Source organism: Lissotriton vulgaris, chromosome 9, assembly GCF_964263255.1.
Source record: "Lissotriton vulgaris chromosome 9, aLisVul1.2, whole genome shotgun sequence".
In the NCBI taxonomy this organism is placed as follows: Eukaryota; Metazoa; Chordata; class Amphibia; order Caudata; family Salamandridae; genus Lissotriton; species Lissotriton vulgaris.
The window spans coordinates 339,094,483-339,115,544 of NC_141697.1; the positions used below are offsets into that span (position 1 = coordinate 339,094,483).

The 21,062-nt window shown below is 45.5% G+C and overlaps 1 protein-coding gene across 1 annotated transcript in view; it reads right to left on the minus strand.

The window, feature by feature from the left end:
• TC2N (tandem C2 domains, nuclear) overlaps positions 1-20,546 on the minus strand; it is a 221,012-nt gene extending 200,466 nt beyond the window's left edge. Inside the window, exon 1 of the mRNA XM_086937679.1 lies at positions 20,042-20,546. The gene's annotated coding sequence lies outside the window, so the exon portion shown is untranslated. The remainder of the gene's footprint in view (positions 1-20,041) is intronic.
• Between the last annotated feature and the right edge of the window lie 516 nt (positions 20,547-21,062).

Genomic DNA, 21,062 nt, shown 5'->3' on the forward strand with positions numbered 1-21,062 from the left:
TAATATCTCCAGTGCAATAGAGAAAGCTAAGGGGAAAAGCAGAGAAGAAATTCTCTTCAGAAACCCCTTACAAAAGCAGACAGCCAAAAGCCCCAGGAGTAACATCAGAATGATTACAGCGTATAACAAACAACACAGATCAGTAAGGGGCATTCTTAACAAACATTGGCATCTGATAGCCAATGATCCAGTCCTTGAGCAGTTTGTGAATAAGAGACCTGAAATTACCTATAGGAAGGCAAAATCTTTTAAACAAATGTTGGTTTCAAATGTTTTGCCTGATGTCGTCCACCATCAAAAGAAAGGGTCTGAGTGGCTTAAGAGAAAACCAGGCTTTATCAAATGCTTTAAATGTAAAGCCTGTACTGCAGGAGTTAACACCCGCACATATACAACTGGAATTTCTAAAAGGCACAAAACCATCAAAGGTTTTTTCAACTGTAAGACGGATTTTGCCGTCTACGTGCTCGAGTGCCCTTGCGGCCTCAGGTACGTGGGCAGCACGATTCATCCAGTCCATGTGCGCATCCTGCAACACATGCGGGCCATCAAAAACGCCGATCCCACCTATCCGGTGGCCCGGCATTTTGAGACGGTTCATAACAAAGATGTAACAGGGCTCTGTTATTTCGTTGTTGATTCTGTTCCTGTCAGCAGTAGGGGCGGGGATCGCTTGCAGAAGTTGAGACGGCTTGAGTCCAGATATATCCTGGAACTCAATGTCAAGGCCCCTGGAGGTCTCAACCTAGAAGAAGACTTAAAAACACATCTGTAGATCTAGATGTCCAGATTTGGGGATCCAACCTGGACCTGAGGTTAGGCCTATAGGCTAGTTTAACTGTACAGTTTCAAACGGGAGTAGGTGCTCGGCTCAGGATCCCCGCTCCCACTAAAGAAAGAGGTTTTAATTTTAATTTGCACAATTGAATGGGTGTTATGATTATAAATAGGGGTCACATGTGAAACCTGTTGCCTTATTTGCCCACTGGGGCGGTATTCCAAGCGGTTTGCTCAATGCTAAAATGTATAGAAATACGGCTGAATATAATCATGCATATGACAAAAAGCCCACTAGGGCATAATGGTTTGTGTAAACTGTTTTCATCACATGATGTATAGTATTTAAGTTAACCAGTAGAAGTGCACTTAATTACAACTATGTATTACCAATTTTAATTGTCATTTGCTGCCGATGAATTGGTTTAAATTGAGCTCCGCTATGAACTTCAAAGGATGTTTTGTTGTAATGGAACGAACTATAAGTCTTTTTTCCATTGCTTTCCTTTATTCTGTGTTCCGGTCATGTGACCTCGTTTACCTGGGTTTTGCACTTTATAATGGTTTCCGTTTACACTGCACCTCTGGTGATCAAGCCTGCTGGTCAGGCGAAACGCGTCCAGGGCTCTGACAAATAAAATTTAATTTGTCCGGTACACGGTCTCGTCAGCGTGTGGTTTTTCTGCCCGTTGAGGTTTCTTTGAAAAGACCTGGCAGCGGAGGTCTTTGATACAGACGAGACACCCGTTGGTTTGGCAGGCGGTGACTACTTCCGAGGCAAGGAGTGGAGAAGATATATATATATATATATATATATATATATATACATTGCGAAAAGGCTCCTACGGGTGATCCCTCGCTTTCAAGGGGTGGCTGGTGTCCGGCGGAGCAAGCCGGAAATAATATAAATCCAAAAAACGGCGTTCCAAACCAGCACTCGGGAAAAAGAACCACAGGTCACAGGGTTAGTCCGTAAATAGTGTAAGGTTTATTAACACCATAAACCCACGTTGGGTTTATGGTGTTAATAAACCTTACACTATTTACGGACTAACCCTGTGACCTGTGGTTCTTTTTCCCGAGTGCTGGTTTGGAACGCCGTTTTTTGGATTTATATATATATATATATATACATAGACATACTTAATGGAATAAAACAGCAATAATCGATTGACAGAGCGTAAAAAACATAATAGCTTCATAATTTTAGGAACTATATAAATGTAATATAACACCGACTACTATGCCACGAGCTAAAGTGCTTCTTTTATTGTGCATTAACAAATAAATCCCATTAAAAAACCAAAAACTATTCATTGCAATGTTTTCAAATATATTTAGGAACTATATATATATATATTTTTTTTTACAAAACAGTTTGTCAGGTATAAATAAGCCTGAACTTGTGTTACTTATGGTATACAGAAACAACAAACTAAGGATGTTTCTGTCTTTATTTGCTAAACAAATGTCTTTTTTCTCCAATAACTCCTTAGTTATTAGCAGGGTCAATAGGTCATAAATGCTGAGCTATTGTCTTTGCCACTGCTTATTGACAGTGGCATGCAAACGCGTGTCAAGATTCATGCACACGTATAACCGTTAATCTTTAAATGAGTTTCCTAAAAAAAAAAATATTCAAAGATGTGCAATGATGCGAATGAATGCATCATGATGGGTGCATGCACCATGACGCACAGCAGTCATTGTTAATTTAATGCTTGAACATGTCGGATGGCTATTTTAGAACAGTAAATAAAATTTGCAAAAAAAGTGTGCTCAAAGTGCGTAAAATAAAGCAAATGAAATGGCTTTACTTCCGAGCTGCCCGCCCCCAAAATAAAACTTACATTGAAAAAAAAAAAGACATCTAGTGGAATGGGGATCAATACGGGCGGCATTGGGTGGGAAAAGAAAGTAAGTATGTGGTGGGGGAGATACAAAGGGAAAAGGTGGGAGAGCAGGGAAACAGATGAACTGCCATGGAGTGCTGAAAAGCAAAAAATAAGGGTATATCATGGAAGGATTCAAGTCATTCAATCAGAAAAATGAGAGACCAACCTGCTCTGGGGAGGAGGGAAGGAGGAAACAACCCCAAGTGTATGAAAGAAAGCCGCTGAATCAAGAGCAGACAACTGAGACAGACAGCAAAGCAATCCAGTTTATGAACACGGGCTGACCCAAAACCCACTTTATGTATCTATAAAGCGTTGGAACAATAGGCCTGGCCCGAAGACAGCTAAAGCTGTATGCAGCTGAGATAGAAAAACTTAATAGCTGGTCAGAGACCTGCTTCAAGTGTGTCATGTAATTCATACATTGCCCTAGGACTTTTTCTATGATGTTTTTTTAGAGAACATGGAAGATATAAAACACTCACAGACGCACATCGCTGGTTCTCAGACAGCCTTAAAACCTTAAAGCTGGGACTTCGCCAAGCCGAGCGTCACTGGCGTAGAAACTACGATCCTTTAGAAAAATCTCACTTCCTAAAATTATCCGGAGAATATAAACAGGCAATTTCAGCCGCCAAAACTGCCTACTTCTCCACAAAAATTCTCAACTCTGCGCAAAAATCTAAGGATATTTTTGCTATTGTGGAGGAGCTCTCTCACCCGGACAGGGTGACCATCAAACCCCTCCCATCTCAGGTACTCTGCGACTCTCTTAACTGCTTTTTTGTTGACAAAATTAGCAAAATCAAAAACAGTATTTCCTCTGGTCCCCCGGCGCTGTCCCTCCCGGAGGTTGCCCCCTTTCTTAATCCCCTCTCCTTGACCCAGCTCCCCTCTATACCCGAAGAAGACTTCCTCTCCCTTCTAAACAAAGTTTCATCTGGCTCCCCCACTGACTGTTGCCCCCCGGCGATTCTCCGGGCCGCTTTTTCGGCCTGCCCTACTCCTCCATTAACTCTCTTGAACAATTCCCTCCTGCTCGGCATGGTCCCCAGTCAGTTCAAGAATGCAGAAGTGGTCCCCATACTAAAAAAAACCAATGCCGACCCTTCGGTACTGGGTAACTTTCGTCCCATTTCCCTTCTTCCTTACCTTAGTAAGGTACTTGAGACACATGTGACCAGCGTCCTCAGCTCCTTCATTGAGGACTCCAACTTTCTAGACTCCCAGCAAGCCGGGTTTAGACCTGCCCATTCGACAGAGGCGGTTATCCTCTCTGTCATGGAGGAACTCCGTAGAGGCGCTGACTCCAACATCAGTCAAGCCCTGGTGCTCCTAGATCTGTCGGCGGCCTTTGACACGGTCGACCATACCATCTTAGTCGACCGTGTCAAAGAGGCGGGTATCACTGGAACGGCCCTTAACTGGGTTCGCTCCATCCTGGCGGACCGCCACCAATCAGTCCGTCTTTCCCAGTTTACGGCAGGCAGGACGAGGGTCACCTGTGGTGTCCCACAGGGTTCGTCCCTGTCACCCCTTCTTTTTAACCTGTACCTTTCCCCCCTGATCCGCTCCCTCCGCGGCAGGAATGTCACTGCATTCAACTATGCAGACGACATTCAGCTCGTTTTCAATCTCGACTCCTCGGATGAAGCGGCCCAAGATTTCCAGTCCACGCTTTGCCACATCAGTAATTGGATGGGCGTTCATCATCTTAAACTTAATCCCGACAAGACGGAGCTCGTTCTTGTCGGAGGCCCATCCAATCCCTGGAACTCCACTTTTTGGCCCCTTTCCCTTGGTCCCCCCCCCCTCCCTGCTGACAAAGTGAAAAGCCTGGGGGTTTACATTTCCCAGGACCTATCAATGAAGCACCAGGTTAGTGCCACTGTGTCTTCCTGTTTTTTCCAGCTTAGGAAGATCCGGAAAATCGCCCACTTTCTGACTACTGAGGCCCTCACCCTAGCACTGTTGGCATTAGTCATCTCTCGGATTGACTACGCCAATGCCCTGTACGCTGGCATCCCACAATATCAAATTAATAGACTACAACTGATACAGAATCAGGCAGCTCGCCTGATTTATCACCAACCAAAACACCACCACGTCCGTCCCCTCCTCAAAGCCCTACACTGGCTTCCAGTCTCAGAGCGCTGTAAGTTCAAACTGGGCTGCCTGACTCATAAATCTTTGGCCGGCATTGGTCCCTCCTTTATTTCCTCTCTCCTGCATCCTTATGCTCCCTCTAGGCTCCTCCGCTCTTCTCATCTTGCGCTCCTCCAGACTCCCCGTTTTAGACGCAAAAAACACGGAGGCCTCAGATTCTCCTTTCTGGCACCTTCATTCTGGAACTCCCTCCCGCTGGAACTGAGACTCTCTCCTTCCTACCCTCACTTTAGGTCTCTCCTAAAAACTCATCTCTTCCGTAGCATCTACACATAAGCCTTCCCCCTCCCGCCCTCTGCCTCTACCAAACAAGTGATCAGCGCCAAGAAACCGTCCGGTGAATGCCGCGCTTTATAAGTAATTTTTACATTACATTTTACATTACATTACATTACAATGTTCTATGATCTCTGAATATTTGTATTAAACACTCTTGCTCTCTCTTGTCTGCAGGAACATTGGGCGGTGTGTTAGACCCCTGATATATACAGCTCAGGTACATTACACTGTCTATTATACACGAAAGCCTCCAATCTATGTACAACAACACATCTTTAGTTTCTTTATTTCAAGTGACTTATGAAGTATTTAGTCACCTGCAATAAAGAAATGACATAGCCGCTAAACTTTAATAACGTATTACAGCTGAGTTCTGATGTCCTAATGACGACCGGTAAGAGGCAGCAGCCAACTAGAAAGGGAGGACGCTCACCATAATCAAAGCTGCAGTTTAAAGACCAAAAGCGAAACGTGTCTTTTACTGATTCTACTCTTTTTTTCTAGGTGAACAGTGATCATCAAAAAGGAGATATGTGTATCAACATGGTTATTTTTTTGCAAGCATTAGGCAATTATAGGAAAGATAGAATCTCTGTATATTTATGCATATTCTTAGCCATACCGTTTTTATCTGACCTGTATTAAACTGATTCTGATATATTTTGCAATAAATATATCATAGCTTTTTTGGTGTGTTTCATTTTAGACTAGTTTCTACTTGTATTCTTCATGTTTACAAACATCCTATCTCTTTCACAGGAGATTTGTGGAAGTGTGATGGAATAGCCATATATTTTAAGGAATAAAGTACCCACAGCCATACATTATGAGAAAATTGTGAGTCAGCTTGGAGTTCCAGAACCTTATTCATAAACTCCTCAGTGACTTGCAATGTAATGACGGGGTACTTTTTACCATACATATACATTTAAAGATTGGTACCCATTACGAAAAGGATATATTCATTACACAGGAGCATGTGACATTATACAATTAGAACACTGCAATGTGAGCCCCACCAAGGACGGAAGAATTGATGAGGACCAATAATGACAGGGTATCTGCTCCAGTACAAAATGTGTCTTCCTATTTTTACCTGTTTAGTGTGGAATATTCTGCAATCAGTGGGTGGAATGTTCTCAATCAATCAATCAAAGACATTTATAGAGCGCACTACTTACCCGGAGGGTCTCAAGGCGCTTGGGGGGGGGGGGGGGGGGTGCTGCTACTGCTCGAACAGCCAGGTATTGAGCTTCTTCCTGAAGAAGAGGTGGTCTTGGGTCAGGCGCAGGTCAGTCGGGAGGGAGTTCCAGGTCTTGGCGGCCAGGTAGGAGAAGGACCTTCCTCCTGTTGTCGTTCTTCGGATGCGGGGGACGGCGGCGAGGGCGTGACTGGCTGATCGGAGGTGGCGTTTGGGAGCGTAGAAGTTGATGCGGTTCTTGAGGTAGCTCGGGCCTTGATCGTGTAGGGCTATGTGTGCGTGGGTGAGGAGACGGAAGGTGATTCTTTTGTTGACGGGGAGCCAATGCAGGTCTCTCAGATGTCCGGAGATGTGGCTGTGTCGTGGGATGTCGAGGATGAGTCTGGCTGAGGTGTTCTGGATCCGCTGGAGTCTCTTCTGGAGCTTGGCGGTGGTTCCGGCGTAGAGGGCGTTGCCGTAGTCCAGTTGGCTGGTGACGAGGGCCTGGGTGACCGTCTTCCTGGTCTCGGTGGGGATCCACCGGAAGATCTTCCGTAGCATGCGCAGGATGTTGAAGCACGACGAGGAGACGGCGTTGACTTGTCTGGTCATGGAGAGGGAGGAGTCCAAAATGAAGCCCAGGTTGCGTGCGTGGTCTGTCGGTTTGGGTGCGGTGCCCAGGGCGGGGGGCCACCAGGAGTCGTCCCAGGCGGAGGGCGAGAAGCCCAGGATGAGGACTTCCGTCTTGTCTGAGTTCAGTTTCAGGCGGCTGGTCGTCATCCACTCGGCTACATCTTTCATCCCTTCGTGAAGGTTGGCTCTGGCGGCGGCGGGGTCGTTGGTCAGGGAGAGGATCAGCTGGGTGTCGTCGGCATAGGAGATGTTCTAAAAGCATTACAGCTATTCTGTGTCTTCCCAATGCACATTTAATCCCCACCCCAGAGAGTGCACGCCTCCCAACATAGATCTTATCAAATAATATTGTTGGTGTAAATGTAGCTGCCCACATTCCTTCAGAAATGGGTTTTATTATTAAACATTGGAGTCAGTCTTCTGTTTATTTTAATATTTCTTGTGAGAATATTAATTGACCTGGCCTTCCAAGCCCATCGGAGTGAGTGTTGCGTCTTCAAAAAAATGGGAATGTGAATAACAGTAGCAAAATGTAACATTTCAGAGGGGACCTAGGTAGAAGGAAGACCCACCCCATTTGATCACACAGCTAGTGGGCTGTTTTGTGGTTGGGAATTGTGGGGTGGGTATGTGTTTGGTGAGTATGTCACTGGCCTACTGATCAGCGTGATACCTACGACCCTCTATGCACTGATGCACAGCCTCAGCACCAGTGTTGCGGGTGCCATTTCGTCATCTCACCAACGTTTCATCCTGGATTGTCACTTCTACAGAGTATATCAGAGGCTCATTCATGCTCGGCTGAGGAGCATCAGCAGTGAAACCCACGGGCTTTATTAAGAGGACCACTGTTTAGCAGTAGCACTTCTTTATCGCAACTAAGATGGTGGCACCGGCTTATCACCTAAAACCACTAATGGAAAATTGAGGGCTACACTAGCGGTGTCACCCGCCTTGTGGTATTCGAATCAAGTACAATGGTGGACTTGCAGCTGGCACCAATAGTGCGCCTCAAATGAACCATTTGGATGCAGGGTATAACCACTTATAGCAACTGTTATATCAGATGACAATAGAATCGCATAAACAATATTGCCCTAACCACTGCATCGCAAAGTAAGCACAGGTCGAGTTAGGAACAGTGATAATATAGTTATTATGATGATGTCGTTTTAGAACATGTACTGAATTAAATATTATTATAGGTCAAAATGATTTACCTTGATATATTGACTTACAAGCATCTTACGTGTTGAGTAAGACTCCACGCGGATAAGCTGTAAGCAGGCCCGGACTGGCCGTTGCGGGCACCGGGCAATCCCCCGGTCGGCCGCATGGGGGGAGGGGGAGGCTGGCCGAGCACTTTGCCAGGGCCGGTTTCGGTTCCCAGTCCGGCCCTGGCTGTAAGGATGGTGTATTGTACATCCACCCACAGAGAGACAACCTTCAGCTGACCTAATCAAGCCATTCACTAACTGGCCTGAAATCACACCCACGTGATTCCACCTGTGGCACTCTAGCACATCAGAAAGTAAATAACTTGAAATACCACACTTAACAGGCCATTACACTGATGCTTTTGTGTCAGGTTAGTCGAGAGGTGGTGGAAGGCCGTTCATCTGAAGTGCAGAGATAAGAAGCGGCCCAGATAAGGAATAGTGAAAAACTACTGCGTCGCGCTCATGTGCAAAACTTTGCAGCTGTACACGGCGGTAATGCCACAGCAGTGCCCAGCAGGTCTGAGATTCAAGGGTTCGTAATTTCAAGACTACGGAGAAGACCCACACATCCTCCGTTTCATCAACTACAAGGGAGCTGGAAACAGCAGGGGGTGGGGACGTCCTTCCAAACTCAACTGGAGGGACCGGATGTTACTGAACTCTTTTCGGGATCATAACAGCAGCTGGGCTTTCACTGCGCACGTGAATCCTTGCCATGGATATCCTGTATTATTTGAGCTGACCCCTAAGCCTTGCTCTCTTGCCCTCCCTTCCTTTTTGCGAATTACAAAATATTCCACTGCACGACATGTAATAATGTTTTACCGAGCGCGAGCTCTCCTGCGCTGGGACTTGCGTGCCAGGAGTAGGCAGGTGGGTAAGCTTAGGAAATACAAGTGTGCTCAAAACAGGGGAATTAGCGTGACAATGCCTTTTCAACCCCACTTACACACGCGTCACCTTCCTGCACTACACGCAGCGCCAAGTGTGTCATCATTGGTACAGCGCACCAGCTGCTCACAGCCCATTTCCAAATGCGAAAGACTTGACCTCGCGACAGCCGCCAGGTGGTAAACCGAACATAGCCAATTTTCAATCGTATGCACGCGCACAGGACTCTGAGTCCACATTGTGGCTGCTGGCACGCCAAAACACGTGCGCACGCTTGGCAGTAGGGACTATAAAAAAATGCGGTTTTACCTCCAGGTGGTTTTACGGGGCGATTCCGAGTTCAATATATGTCGGAATGGAGAAGAACTAGTGGTGGGCGCGCCCAGGATTTTAAATGGCAAAAAAATAAGTGCAGGTACTCACCAAAATGAGCAGTGTACTGGGGGTGGAGTTTTGGGCGGGATTAAGGGCGGTGCTAAGGGCAGGGCAGGACTAAGGGGCCGAATACGATGGCGGGCGGACAAAGGGGCAGATTTACAAGCCCCCTGCGCCTTTTTGACGCAGCCGTTGCGTCACTTTTGTGACGCAGCGGCGGCGCAAAAGATGCGCCATGGGGCGGGGTATTTACAAAGTGGCGCATCTCCCAGATTCGTCACGTTGTAAAGCCCTGCGCCAGAAGGAGGCGTACCATCGTGTGAGGGGGAGGGGGGGCGTTCCGGCGCAGGAACGGCTCCTAAAAGTGGCTGAGTGAAATCTACAAGATTTCACTCACTCACTTTTGGGCCCATTCTGCGTCAAAACCCTGCGCCTGCTTGATGCAGGCGTAAGGATTGATGCAGCATTGTGGAGAAAGGGCCCCCCAGAGCCTTGCTGGAGCTGCGTCGCGCTTGCAACACAACTCCAGCAATGCGCCGCTTTTACGGCACAGATGCGTCACACATCTGTGCCGTTTTTGCCCCATGGGTGCGCCGCATTGTAAATGCGGCGCATCCATGGTGGCGGAGGCATGGTGCACAATATCTGGCGCACCCTGCTGATATGCAGGAATGCGCCAGTTATTGTAAAATTGCCCCAAAGTCTGCCTGCCATCGCAGCTGCAAAAGGAACTGCCCGCCACTGTTGTGGCTGTCCCGCCATACGAATTATGATGCGCCCACCAGTGTGGCGGGCGCATCCTGTATATTTTACATTGCGGCGGGCCGTGCTGCAAGCAGCACCCACCGCAATGTAAAAAACACATGTCATGCTTTTACATGCATAATGTGACAGGCACCGCTCGGTGCCTGCCACATTGTACATGCAAATGCCGGGGGGTACCATAGGTACCCCCCATGTGCACCCCTTACCCCCCCCAACACCCTGGGGGCCCGCAACGGGCCCCCAACAGCAGGAACCGCCAGCCTTTCCATGGCGGCAATGCAGCCATGGAAAGGCTGATCACAGCCTGCATCGTAATATGGATGGTGGTGTCTTCCAGACACCGCCACCATATTAAACACTCGTCGACCAGCAGAAAAGCGGCAGACGGTCTTTCCGTCTGCCGCGGACCAGGGCCGGTTCTAGGCTCATGGTGGCCCTGGGCAAGGAGCGTAGGTAGGGGGCCCGGAAGAGGTGGTCCGGGCGGGGCGGAGCGCGCAGGCCAGTAAAGAGGGGAGGGGGTCAGGGTGTTTAGTAGTGGAACAGAGCCGGAGGCCGCCAAATCCCTGCCAAGGGCCACCACGCAAATATGTATCCATCCTCAGAGGATTAATATATTAAGGATATTTATTGGCGTGGTGGCCCCTGGGGTTTGGTGGCCCTGTGCAGGTGCACAACTTGCACATGCCTAGAGCCGGCCCTGCGCGGACCCCCCAGCCATCATAATATGGCGGGGGGTCTTTGCAGTCAGGATGGCGGGCGGATCGCCCTGCGGGGGCGATCCGCCCGCCATCGTAATCGGCCCCTAGGTTTTTCACCTGTGTATGCTTTGTATCCAAGAAATATGCATACATTGGAAGAATGTCTGATGTATCTTCCCATGAGTTATTACGCAAATACATATTTATATAGCACTTACTGATAAGTGTTTATTGTTAACCAAAGTAATCATTTTTCACAACGTTAGAATAAAAAAATATTGAGGAAAAAAAGTAAAGTTCAAAACTTATGTCTTGTAGTTTGCATGCATTTCCTTGATGCAGGGTCAGCAGCGGTTTCTTTGTGAGGGTGGGGGCACTTAGTGTTAAAAGAACACTTAAGGCAGCTTGCAGCAGCCACCAGTCTGCCTCCAAGCCAGGAGAAAGGGGGGCATGTCCGCTGATGCCGATTGGCAGCATTGTGGACTGGCCAGACACTGCAAAGTAGGCATGCCAGTTTGGCCGGCTGTCTTACGCCGGCCAAAGTGACATGCACAATATGCAGCTCTCCACTCAGCAGTCTTAATATGCTGGGTGGAGAGCAAGCATTGGCCTCCAGGGTCTAAAGGAGCAACGGTGCACCCCACTCCATCGCATCCTGGCGGTCCTCTCATGCTGGTTAACAACATGAGAGCAGCGTCTGGATTGGTTAGGGGAGCTCTTCTTGCCACAGACTGCAGAAGAATGCCGAGGAGGACGTGTAGAAGCCCATGGGTAAGTACAATGTACTTTTTAAAAATATATTAAATGTGTAATGCATGTAATTAGTTTATGTTTAATTTTGGAGGTTTGGAGGGAGTTGTTTTGTTTGAACTTTTAGAGAAAAGGGTTGTTTTACTTTGGGTATTTCGAGGGAGGGGGTTGTCTAATTTTGTGTTTTTTGGAAGCAGTAGGGCACTTTTCTCACTCACCACTTTCAAAGGGTACCAGCCGCCCCTGTCTACCACTGAACTCCACAGCGCCGCACCACCTATTTATTTCGAGTATTAGCAAGATGACTCAGTGTGTCAAGCTCTTCTAAATGACCTCTTTTTGAGCTGCATGTTGCGATTTTGTACACCACAAGAGCATTCAGTTTTCTAGTCTTCTGAAGTCAGTAAAAATTAGTTTCAATCATTTGGGGAATGCTAATAACTATTGTAGTATTGGAAGTGTGATTTGAAGTGGTATGTAAATTAATGTTACCATTATTCCTGCCACTTCTTCATCCTGCACTCCTTCTAACACCAAACTTTCCAACGCACCTCCCACAAGCCTCTTTCAAACCTCTACATTATCATACAACCCTTGTATTCTATTTAAGTAAGAACTTTTAAATAAAGGTTCAACAAAGTTAGTTATCTTAGATGGCTTTTACTCAAGGTACCCTAAATGCCCATGGATAGAGATTCATGCTGTTTAACTGGGAACATTGGTTGTCTTCCAGTGATGGGTTCCACCTCCCTAAAACCCTGTACACCACCACTGATTCTGCTCCAAGCAGGAAGCGCTATATACAAATACCAGAGAGAAATATGCAGAGCACCACAGCCATGTCACCTTTAATACTGCACACTTCCACCACTTCCTTCTCAATGGGATCTTTAACAGGGCATATTTCTTCACTTTACCTGAACGAAAGCGCCTCGCTGCTTTATGCCCACAAAAAATGGGCAAAACATCACTTTCCAGATGACACAGTTGCCATAGCACTCTTCACTCTGTTGCATTCATTGGCTCAATCAGGAAAGGCCTGGTATTCCTGGGTGGTAACATCACACCTGGTATCACTGGGGGCTCATAAACATACAGAACCCTATGAAATGAGGAATAATATGCAGAATGATGTGCTAACACAACAATTTATGGCAGGTCAGCCAGTAATTCCAGGCATTTATCGGGGACAAGGACCTCCAGGTATAGCCTGGAAGGTCGTGTTTCTATTACCAAATGTGAGATTACCTCACCCAGGAATACCAGGTGTGGCAGAAACCTCACCACCTCTTATCTCTTTTTGGTCTTAAATCCACATTTTTTAATGGAAGGCCTTTACATATTATTTACAGTACATTTTCCAATTTTAGATACCAATTTGTAATCACATCAGGATGCTTCTCTACCAGACGGATGTTTTATAGGTGGAAATGAAGACATCCATCCGATTGGCTGTGATGATTTTATGGTTGGTCAATGACAATAGAGACACTCCTTTAACATTCTTCAGTCGGTGAAGGGGCATTATGGTTATGAGCCAACAATTAAAAAAAGAACCTGAAATGTACTAGCTATTGTGAGCAATACAATCATACCTCCACAATACGCTGTTAATTACCTGATGCAGGATGTCAAATGACAGCTTTGATGACATCACAAATCACCCCATCATTCACATTATTGATTATAGTAGTGGGTCTTGAGGGCTTAAGACTGAGAGCCTGGCATGGCCCCTTCACCAAGAGGCCACGTAGTGCATTATCTGGAGCTACGGGATAAGGTCCAGAACATGGCTCACAGTCACCCCTGCACCTAGTGCGTGCTGCGCATGACCAATGGTTGACCGTAGGAAGTTTTGTGGCCATTGGACAAAGCAAATGCCAGCACTCTCTGCATGGCTTTAGGCAATAATGGAGTAATATCTGATACTACTAGTCATGTCACTGATGTCATTTGTGATGCCAACTTTGACATCATCTGCGAGGTCAGGAGCAGTGTAGTGTGCTTACATTTGTTGCTGTGCCCCAAAGTTGGTAAACTTCAATGGTCTTTAGGTTTGGATCCTAGCCATAATGTCTCGTCAACTTGAGTTTTCTTAAAAGGAAAACTATATAGCTGTGTGTCAATCCATCTTAAAAGCGATAATTTATGATAATCTCTTCAGCCAGTTGACTCATAAAGAGTGACATTTCCAGCGTGTACAACGCACTGCTTTCATGTGTTTTCGGTATTTTGATCATTGAAATAGAGTGGTTAGTCGGTAACATACTTGGCAAGGCAGTGTTTGGGTTAAACCTGTTGTTACACAGGCCTATAAGCAGTCTTATAGACACTGCTTCAAGTCAGACCGCACTGAGTCATCCTGTCATTTGTTTGTGCTATTTAGAATTAGTACCATCGAGCTGAGTAATGCCTGTCGCAATACACTTTCTGCTTATCAAAAACAAGCTTTGGCAAAGCCAACAGGTCTCTCCTTTGGGAACTATTGGTTTTGCCAATGGTCATTAGCAATGCTGGCCAGCATTGCTAAAGAGGAAACAAAAAAAGGCACTGTGGTCTGGTCACTTCATTTTGTGGGCATGTGCACCATGTATGCGCGCACCTAAACAATGTCGTGCCCGCCTTTCTTCTCCTTACTGATCCTATTTGGATTGGTAAATAAAAAGTCGAGCAAAAGCATTTTTTCTTTTTTCCAAAAGAAAGTTGGGGATGCCGCACGCAGGGTGCGGGTGGGGGGAAGCAACACAGAGGGCAGCGGAGAGGAAGCAACATGTAGGGGAAGGAAGGAACACAGAGGGGAAGGAAACAACATCAGGAGAGTTGAAGCAACACGGAGGGTTGGGGTGGGAGCTACACAGAAGGTGTTGGTAGGGGAAGCAACATGAAGTGGTAGAAGCAACATGGGCAAGAAGGAGGAATGTGGGGAGTGGGAGGGGAGAGAAGCACAGGTGCCAGAGAAAGGAATGTGGAGCTGGGGGAGAAGGACATAGGCGAAAAAGCAGCGCAGGGATGGAGAAGCATAAAAGGGAGAGCACAATGAGGGGCGAAGAAGGATACAGGTAGGCAAGAGTAGTATGGAGCGCCAGAAGGAGGAAGAGAAGTACATGAGCGACAGCTGGACACACAGTTATACCACTTTTTATCACTCAGTTAAAACAAATGAAGTATAGAGCTCTGGACCAACTCTTTTTAAACAAGTAGAATTTGAGGAGGGGTTTCTTAGTTTCCTAATCGATTTAATGAACTCACATTGTGGGTTACATTTTGTTTTTTTCTGTTTTACTTCTGCTCAGAATCTTTGCTGTTTTGGTTCTCTTCTGTCTTGGTCCACCAACTTTGTTATTTTCATACCCTCATCAGAGTTTCCTTTTCTAGATTTGTATTCTGTTTCTTTTGCACTTCTCTCCAGGTTTGTTCTGTTTTTTTCACTTATATGTTTGCTCTTTATAGCCCCCGGTCGATTTTGTTCTACTTAGTTCCTCGACCTGTACACTACAATCAACAGTGAAGAGGAAGAATACCTTTGGAAAATAAAAGGGATTTTCTCATCTCACGGTTGAATAACAGCGCCTACACGGTGGTTGTGAAACCAGATGAGGGAGACTTTTAAAGGTTCACTCAGTGACCGTGTAGTTTCTAAGCAGGAGAAAGTGAACGTCTATGAAAGCGCCTTTCAGAGAAGAAACAATGAGCGAGTGTACCTGCAGAGAGGGGTGAGGCCGGGATATTGGTTGCGATCACGTCTAAGCTGCTCACCTTAACGTGTTAGCCTAAAACGCACCTCAGTTGATTTTGGAAATAAAAACGGAAGGGGGCTGGATAAAAAAAACGACAACTACAAAAATAAAAGTCACCTTGATAGAATCTAAACACCCTGACCAAAGCAAATAGGCTGACTGCTGCAACCTTAATGGAGCCAAGATAGAGCCTGAATAAACTTAACACATGCGGAAGAGAACATAAATAAATAAAGACAGAACTAGGTCAGAAGTACACGAGAACCTTAAAAGTACTAGAACACTGCCAAACAAATTCTAAACAAAGAATGCAATCAAAACAGAGTCAGACCCCTGTTTAAAAGGTTCTAGACTTGATCCAAAGCAAAACCTGAAAAACAGTACCAATCTAAAACAGACCACAAATAGTCCAAAACAGCCCTACTAGACATTAGCAAATTACATTAAAGCTAGAAAGACAGAAAACAGGCCCAAACAATTCAGAAGGAAAACAGAGTAAATCCGAAAAGATGCTAGGTAGAGCAAACTCGCAGCTGAAAAAAAAACACACCAGAATCAGAAGAAGAGTGTAACAGAACAACAAATTCAGTTAGAAAAACAAACCAGAAGACAATCAAAACAGAAAAGCTTCTGAGTGGAAGCGAATGGAAAACCAAAACTGCTAAAAGAGCATTGGAACAGAGCCCCAAGCAGACCATAGAAAACAAGAGCTTGGCCAAAACCTGAACAGAATTAGAAAACGCATGGAGAAAACTAAAACAAAGCCTAAAAGTTCATGCCGAACTCAATCAGAAGCTAAACAGCACCAACACAGAACAAGATCAGATTCTGATGAGAAACTGACCACTTTCTGACCACATCATTAAAAACTCTTATAAGAATGTGTTTGCGACATATTAGATGTGGAGCGCTTTCTACTGTAGCAACTTGGCCGAAATCTTCATTAATTGGACATTTCTTCCTAAAAAAACTGGATTTTGGGGTTACATTGATACCTATACTTCACGTAACTTCTGCAACAGGATTCTTCGTTATCGATACCCATACTAGTACACAATGATGCTTAGGACACTGTGCTTTTCCAACTTCCGGTCTAAACACAACCATATACAATATCGCCCTGAGGAAGCCTAGAGTTAGGCTAAACGTGTTGGCTGTGCTTATCTGTATTTTACTGCAGAGGAACAGAATAAAAACAAAAACTCAAACAAAATAACTGACTCGTCTTGGCTTCTTTTTTTCTGCATAACTCTTTGTTTCCATGTTTCTATCATTGTCTCTCATTGTTTCTATCATTGTCTCTTATTTTGTGCTGAACTTTGTCTAATATATGACCAATTGGTAGTTGCTCATTTGAGGTGGGCAATTCTGTTTGTAAGACTGTGGTTACTCCAGGTGTTGGGGTAACAGATCCCATAAATGCCACTGTTTGTTCTGAAGAGAAGCTGACCTCTTTCTGATCCAAACCAGAAAACATCATTAAAACTCATGTAAGAACGCAAACAAGACCAGAACCAAAAAAAAAGTAAAGAGGCAGAGAAAAACCTATACAAATACCAGAAAGGGGGGGGGTGTATGAAAATATCCTGAAAGCCCCGGGGCAATAATGGTCTGAACAAACCCATATCAATGCCAAAGCAGAACAAAACCAGAAAAGAATTAGACAACATAGATAATTACTTAACAGGAGCAGAGCAGAGGTTTAACACCGTCAGAACAATGGCTGAATAGATACACAAAAGAGGCACATGAGAGGTAGAACTGGGCTACCTTAGAGGCTGGACAGAAACAAGGATAATGCAGGGCCTGAACATAGTTATAAAAACATAGAAGAGCCAAAGCAAGACCTAATTACAACTAGAACACAGAGCAAACTAAAAATGCACTGAAGAGAACTAACAAAAATCAGAAGAGAACCAGGAGAAACCATGGCAGTGCTTAAACAATGAAAAAAGCCCGCCGAAAACCCGAGCAGGACCAAAAGTACCCCTGAACAAAATCAGAGCAGAACTTGAAAGGAATAAAAACGAAGCTAGACTTAAAACAGACTGATAATATAAGCAGAACAGCATCAGAAAAGAATGCACCCAAAAGTGAAACCTGGCCTAAACAAAATTAAACAACAAAAGGGGGAACCAAGAGGGCTAATTTTTAACGGGGTCCAGTGTATAAGCCCCTGAACTAGACAAACAAAAAGGATACACTGTTCCCACAAAGGTTGGAGAGATTTAGTAATAAGAGAACCAAGCAAAGGTGGGAAAGGAGGGGGGAGCCCCCTTTCGGAACTAAAACCCTCACACACCCAGCAAGCTAGGTGTCATGCTTCATCATCTGGGTTTTGCTCCTCGTCAGACTGGCGCTGCAATGTCTGACGGGCACCCGCGAAGGGGGTCTTTATCGGAGATCTTTTGTTCCTGCCAGTTGGTGCATGTGGGTGTGAGGACTTTAGGTAAAGTGTAGGCGTAAAAAAGGGGGGGTGAGAATTAAAAAAGGTTAGATAATCCACAAGGAATTGTAATGGTGTGGTTAACTACCTTAATAAAAACAGGAAGAAGAGCATACAGACCGCTACAAAGATCCAGTGATGTGTGCTCTACCTAATGGTCGACATGTTTCATGCTTAACTAGCAATTCATCAGGACCTAAACAAGAACTGTACTACACGTGAGTGGACGGGGTAAATACTACCTTCCACAGGAAACTTAGTAGCAGGCCAGGAGGTCCTGCTGTGTCTCAGTAGAACCCTACTGTGGAAAGGTATGGCATCAACGGACTTCTCCCATATGTTGGCACCACAACTGTTGGTACCTTACTGTCCGCAGGGCGGACTGTGACCTTGGACCTACCCACACGCGGTCGGGAAGGAGAAAAAGCCGGAGTATTTGCCCCGTCCACTCACGTGTAGTACAGTTCTTGTTTAGGTCCTGATGAATTGCTAGTTAAGCATGAAACATGTCGACCATTAGGTAGAGCACACATCACTGGATCTTTGTAGCGGTGTGTATGCTCTCCTTCCTGTTTTTATTAAGGTAGTTAACCACACCATTACAATTCCTTGTGGATTATCTAACCTTTTTTAATTCTCACCCCCTCCCCCCCCTTTTTAATGCCTACACTTTACCGAAAGCCCTCACACCCACATGCACCAACTGGCAGGAACAAAAGATCTCCGATAAAGAGCCCCTTCGCGGGTGCCCGTCAGACATTGCAGCGCCAGTCTGACGAGGAGCAAAACCCAGATGATGAAGCATGACACCTAGCTTGCTGGGTGTGTGAGGGTTTTAGTTCCGAAAGGGGGCTTCCCCCTCCTTTCCCACCTTTGCTTGGTTCTCTTATTCCTAAATCTCTCCAAACTTTGGGGAACAGTGTAACCTTTTTGTTTGTCTAAACAAAATTAACCCTGAATAGAACAAGAACAGACTGTGACCTGTCCCCGAACCGAACCGTAACCTAATCAGAACAGAAACTGAGTAAGAAAAGAGTCAGCCTGAAGCAGAGGCCAGTGGACAAACAAAGGCCACAAAGAAACACAGTCACAAAAGAACAGAATAATGACAAAATCGAAATAGAACATGAGCCAAAGAGCACAGGCACTACAGTTATATGGTGACTAGGCACAAACAGCACCAGAGCCGACAGAGGGCTGTTGTAGTGCCTATGCTGATCCAGTCTTTGATCATTGCACTGGTTCTGTTCTGGCACTGTTGTCGTTCTGCCCCAGCATTCTTCTGATGCAGTTCTGCTTCCATGTTGTCTCTGCGCTGGTTCTGTTCCAGCTCTCTTTACTGTCACGGTCCTATCCCATGGTGTGTGGCTGTTCTTTTTCTAGCATATTTTCGTTGTACCGACCTCTACTCTCGTTGTAGTCCATCTCTGTTACGTTCTACCGCCTTTTGAGCACCTAAATGTCTTGTTCTGTAGTGGTTCCTTCATGACTCTATTACAGACCTCTTCTGTTCCAACACTGTCCTGTTCCTGTATATGTTTTACTCTGTCTCGGTCCTTTTCGAGCGACGGCATTACATTGTTCCCTCTGTGTTCTAGGTTTGTTTTGATGGTATCTATAATCTGTGATGGGTAATTGTTTCTGGTTTTCTTCATTCCCCTTCGAGCACTGCATAGCTTTTGTTTTGGTTCTGTTCTATTGGAATTCTATTTTATGTTCTATGTCTCAACTACCTCTGTTCTGTTGAGTTTTAGGTGCTGTTCTGTTTCTACTACGCTTCTGTACATGCACAGTTTGATAATATAATCCTGTTTTATCTCTGTTCTGCTAAAGTTCGGTTCTGCGATGGCCCGCCTGTTCTTGCACGGGTCGTTTGCAGCTGTGCTGGGTTCTGTTCTGACTGTCTGTCTTTCTTCCCAATGCTGCCCTAACTCTGTCTCTGTTCCAATAATGGCCTGGTCCCCGCTATGGCACTTTTGTACATCGCTGCTAGCGTCTTTTTTGTTCGGATTTTGTCTTTTTATCCCGTCAGTTCACTAAATGTGTTCTTCTTCTCTACATCCATTAGGGTCTCGTCTAGCGCTTTCACACATTACCCCACAGTCCCCAGCCACGCACCGCACCACTTCTCCACAAAGTAAAGCCAGCGCTGACATTGCTGCGCCTTCTGACAACCAACTGTACACGTTACATTGTTTGCTTTCCTGCTGACGCAGGAATGAAGATTACCTTTCAGTCACTTGTTGGCATTGTCCCTCCGCCAAGAAATCGCCAAATCCACCGCAGCGCCAACCGCAGCTGAGCCTTGCCCCCGTCAGCGCCGCGTTTCAGTGGAAGGGTTCCAGGAGCCGGGCCAGTGAAAGTGCCTGAGAAGTCCAGAAATCAAGAGTGAAAATAAGTGAAATTTGGAAAGTCTTTTTGGAATGCATTGCAGCCTTCTTCCACTCGAGTATAAAATTGTAAAAATATTTTATAATAGGGAAATATTAATCTGCGACCAAGTCAAAAAGTAACTTTTCAAAAAGTTTTGGGTAAAAAATGTATTCGAAATTCCATAGGGAGCAGCCGTGCTGTCCGTATTAGACCTGCAGGTGCTTTTCTGCGTGAAGATAAGAGCGTATCTCGACTTTGAGCAGCAGATGCATGAAGGGGGCGCTGGTCCAGGCGGCAGTGAGTTCCACTACCCCCGCTGCTGGCTTCTAACCTGCAGCTCAGCCTCTACCTCCGTGAATGCAGCTGTCACCGCTCATGTAGCCATGGAAATAGAGGAAGGACCGGGAAGGGAGAGCGGTGGCGAGCGTCCCATAACAACCGCCTCCCCCCGCCTGCCATGAGGAACCTGTCGCTTTGACAAACGAAGCAGAAGCATAGGAGACGAGTAAGGTAAATCACAGTTTACCGGAACGATTTAGAAAGCCTACTTAATGTAATCCTTCAATTCTCCAATATTAATCTAATAAAGTTAAATTAGACGTAGTTGCAAAGTTACTACAATATGATACATTTGGAATCATAAAATGTACTTATAATGCTGACCAATTTCAATAACGTATTATTTTTTTAATTAAACTGTAATCATTTACGCTACCCTATGCCATGAGCCTTTTATACTATAAGTATAGATATAGCCCAAATAAAACAATAGTAAGTGTTAGTGCTTCAATATGGACGTTCTGTTTATAAATAGTTGAATGTACACCGGCCTTTAAGACTTGCTCGTCCTGTTTATTGTTGCCAATGTATTCGCACA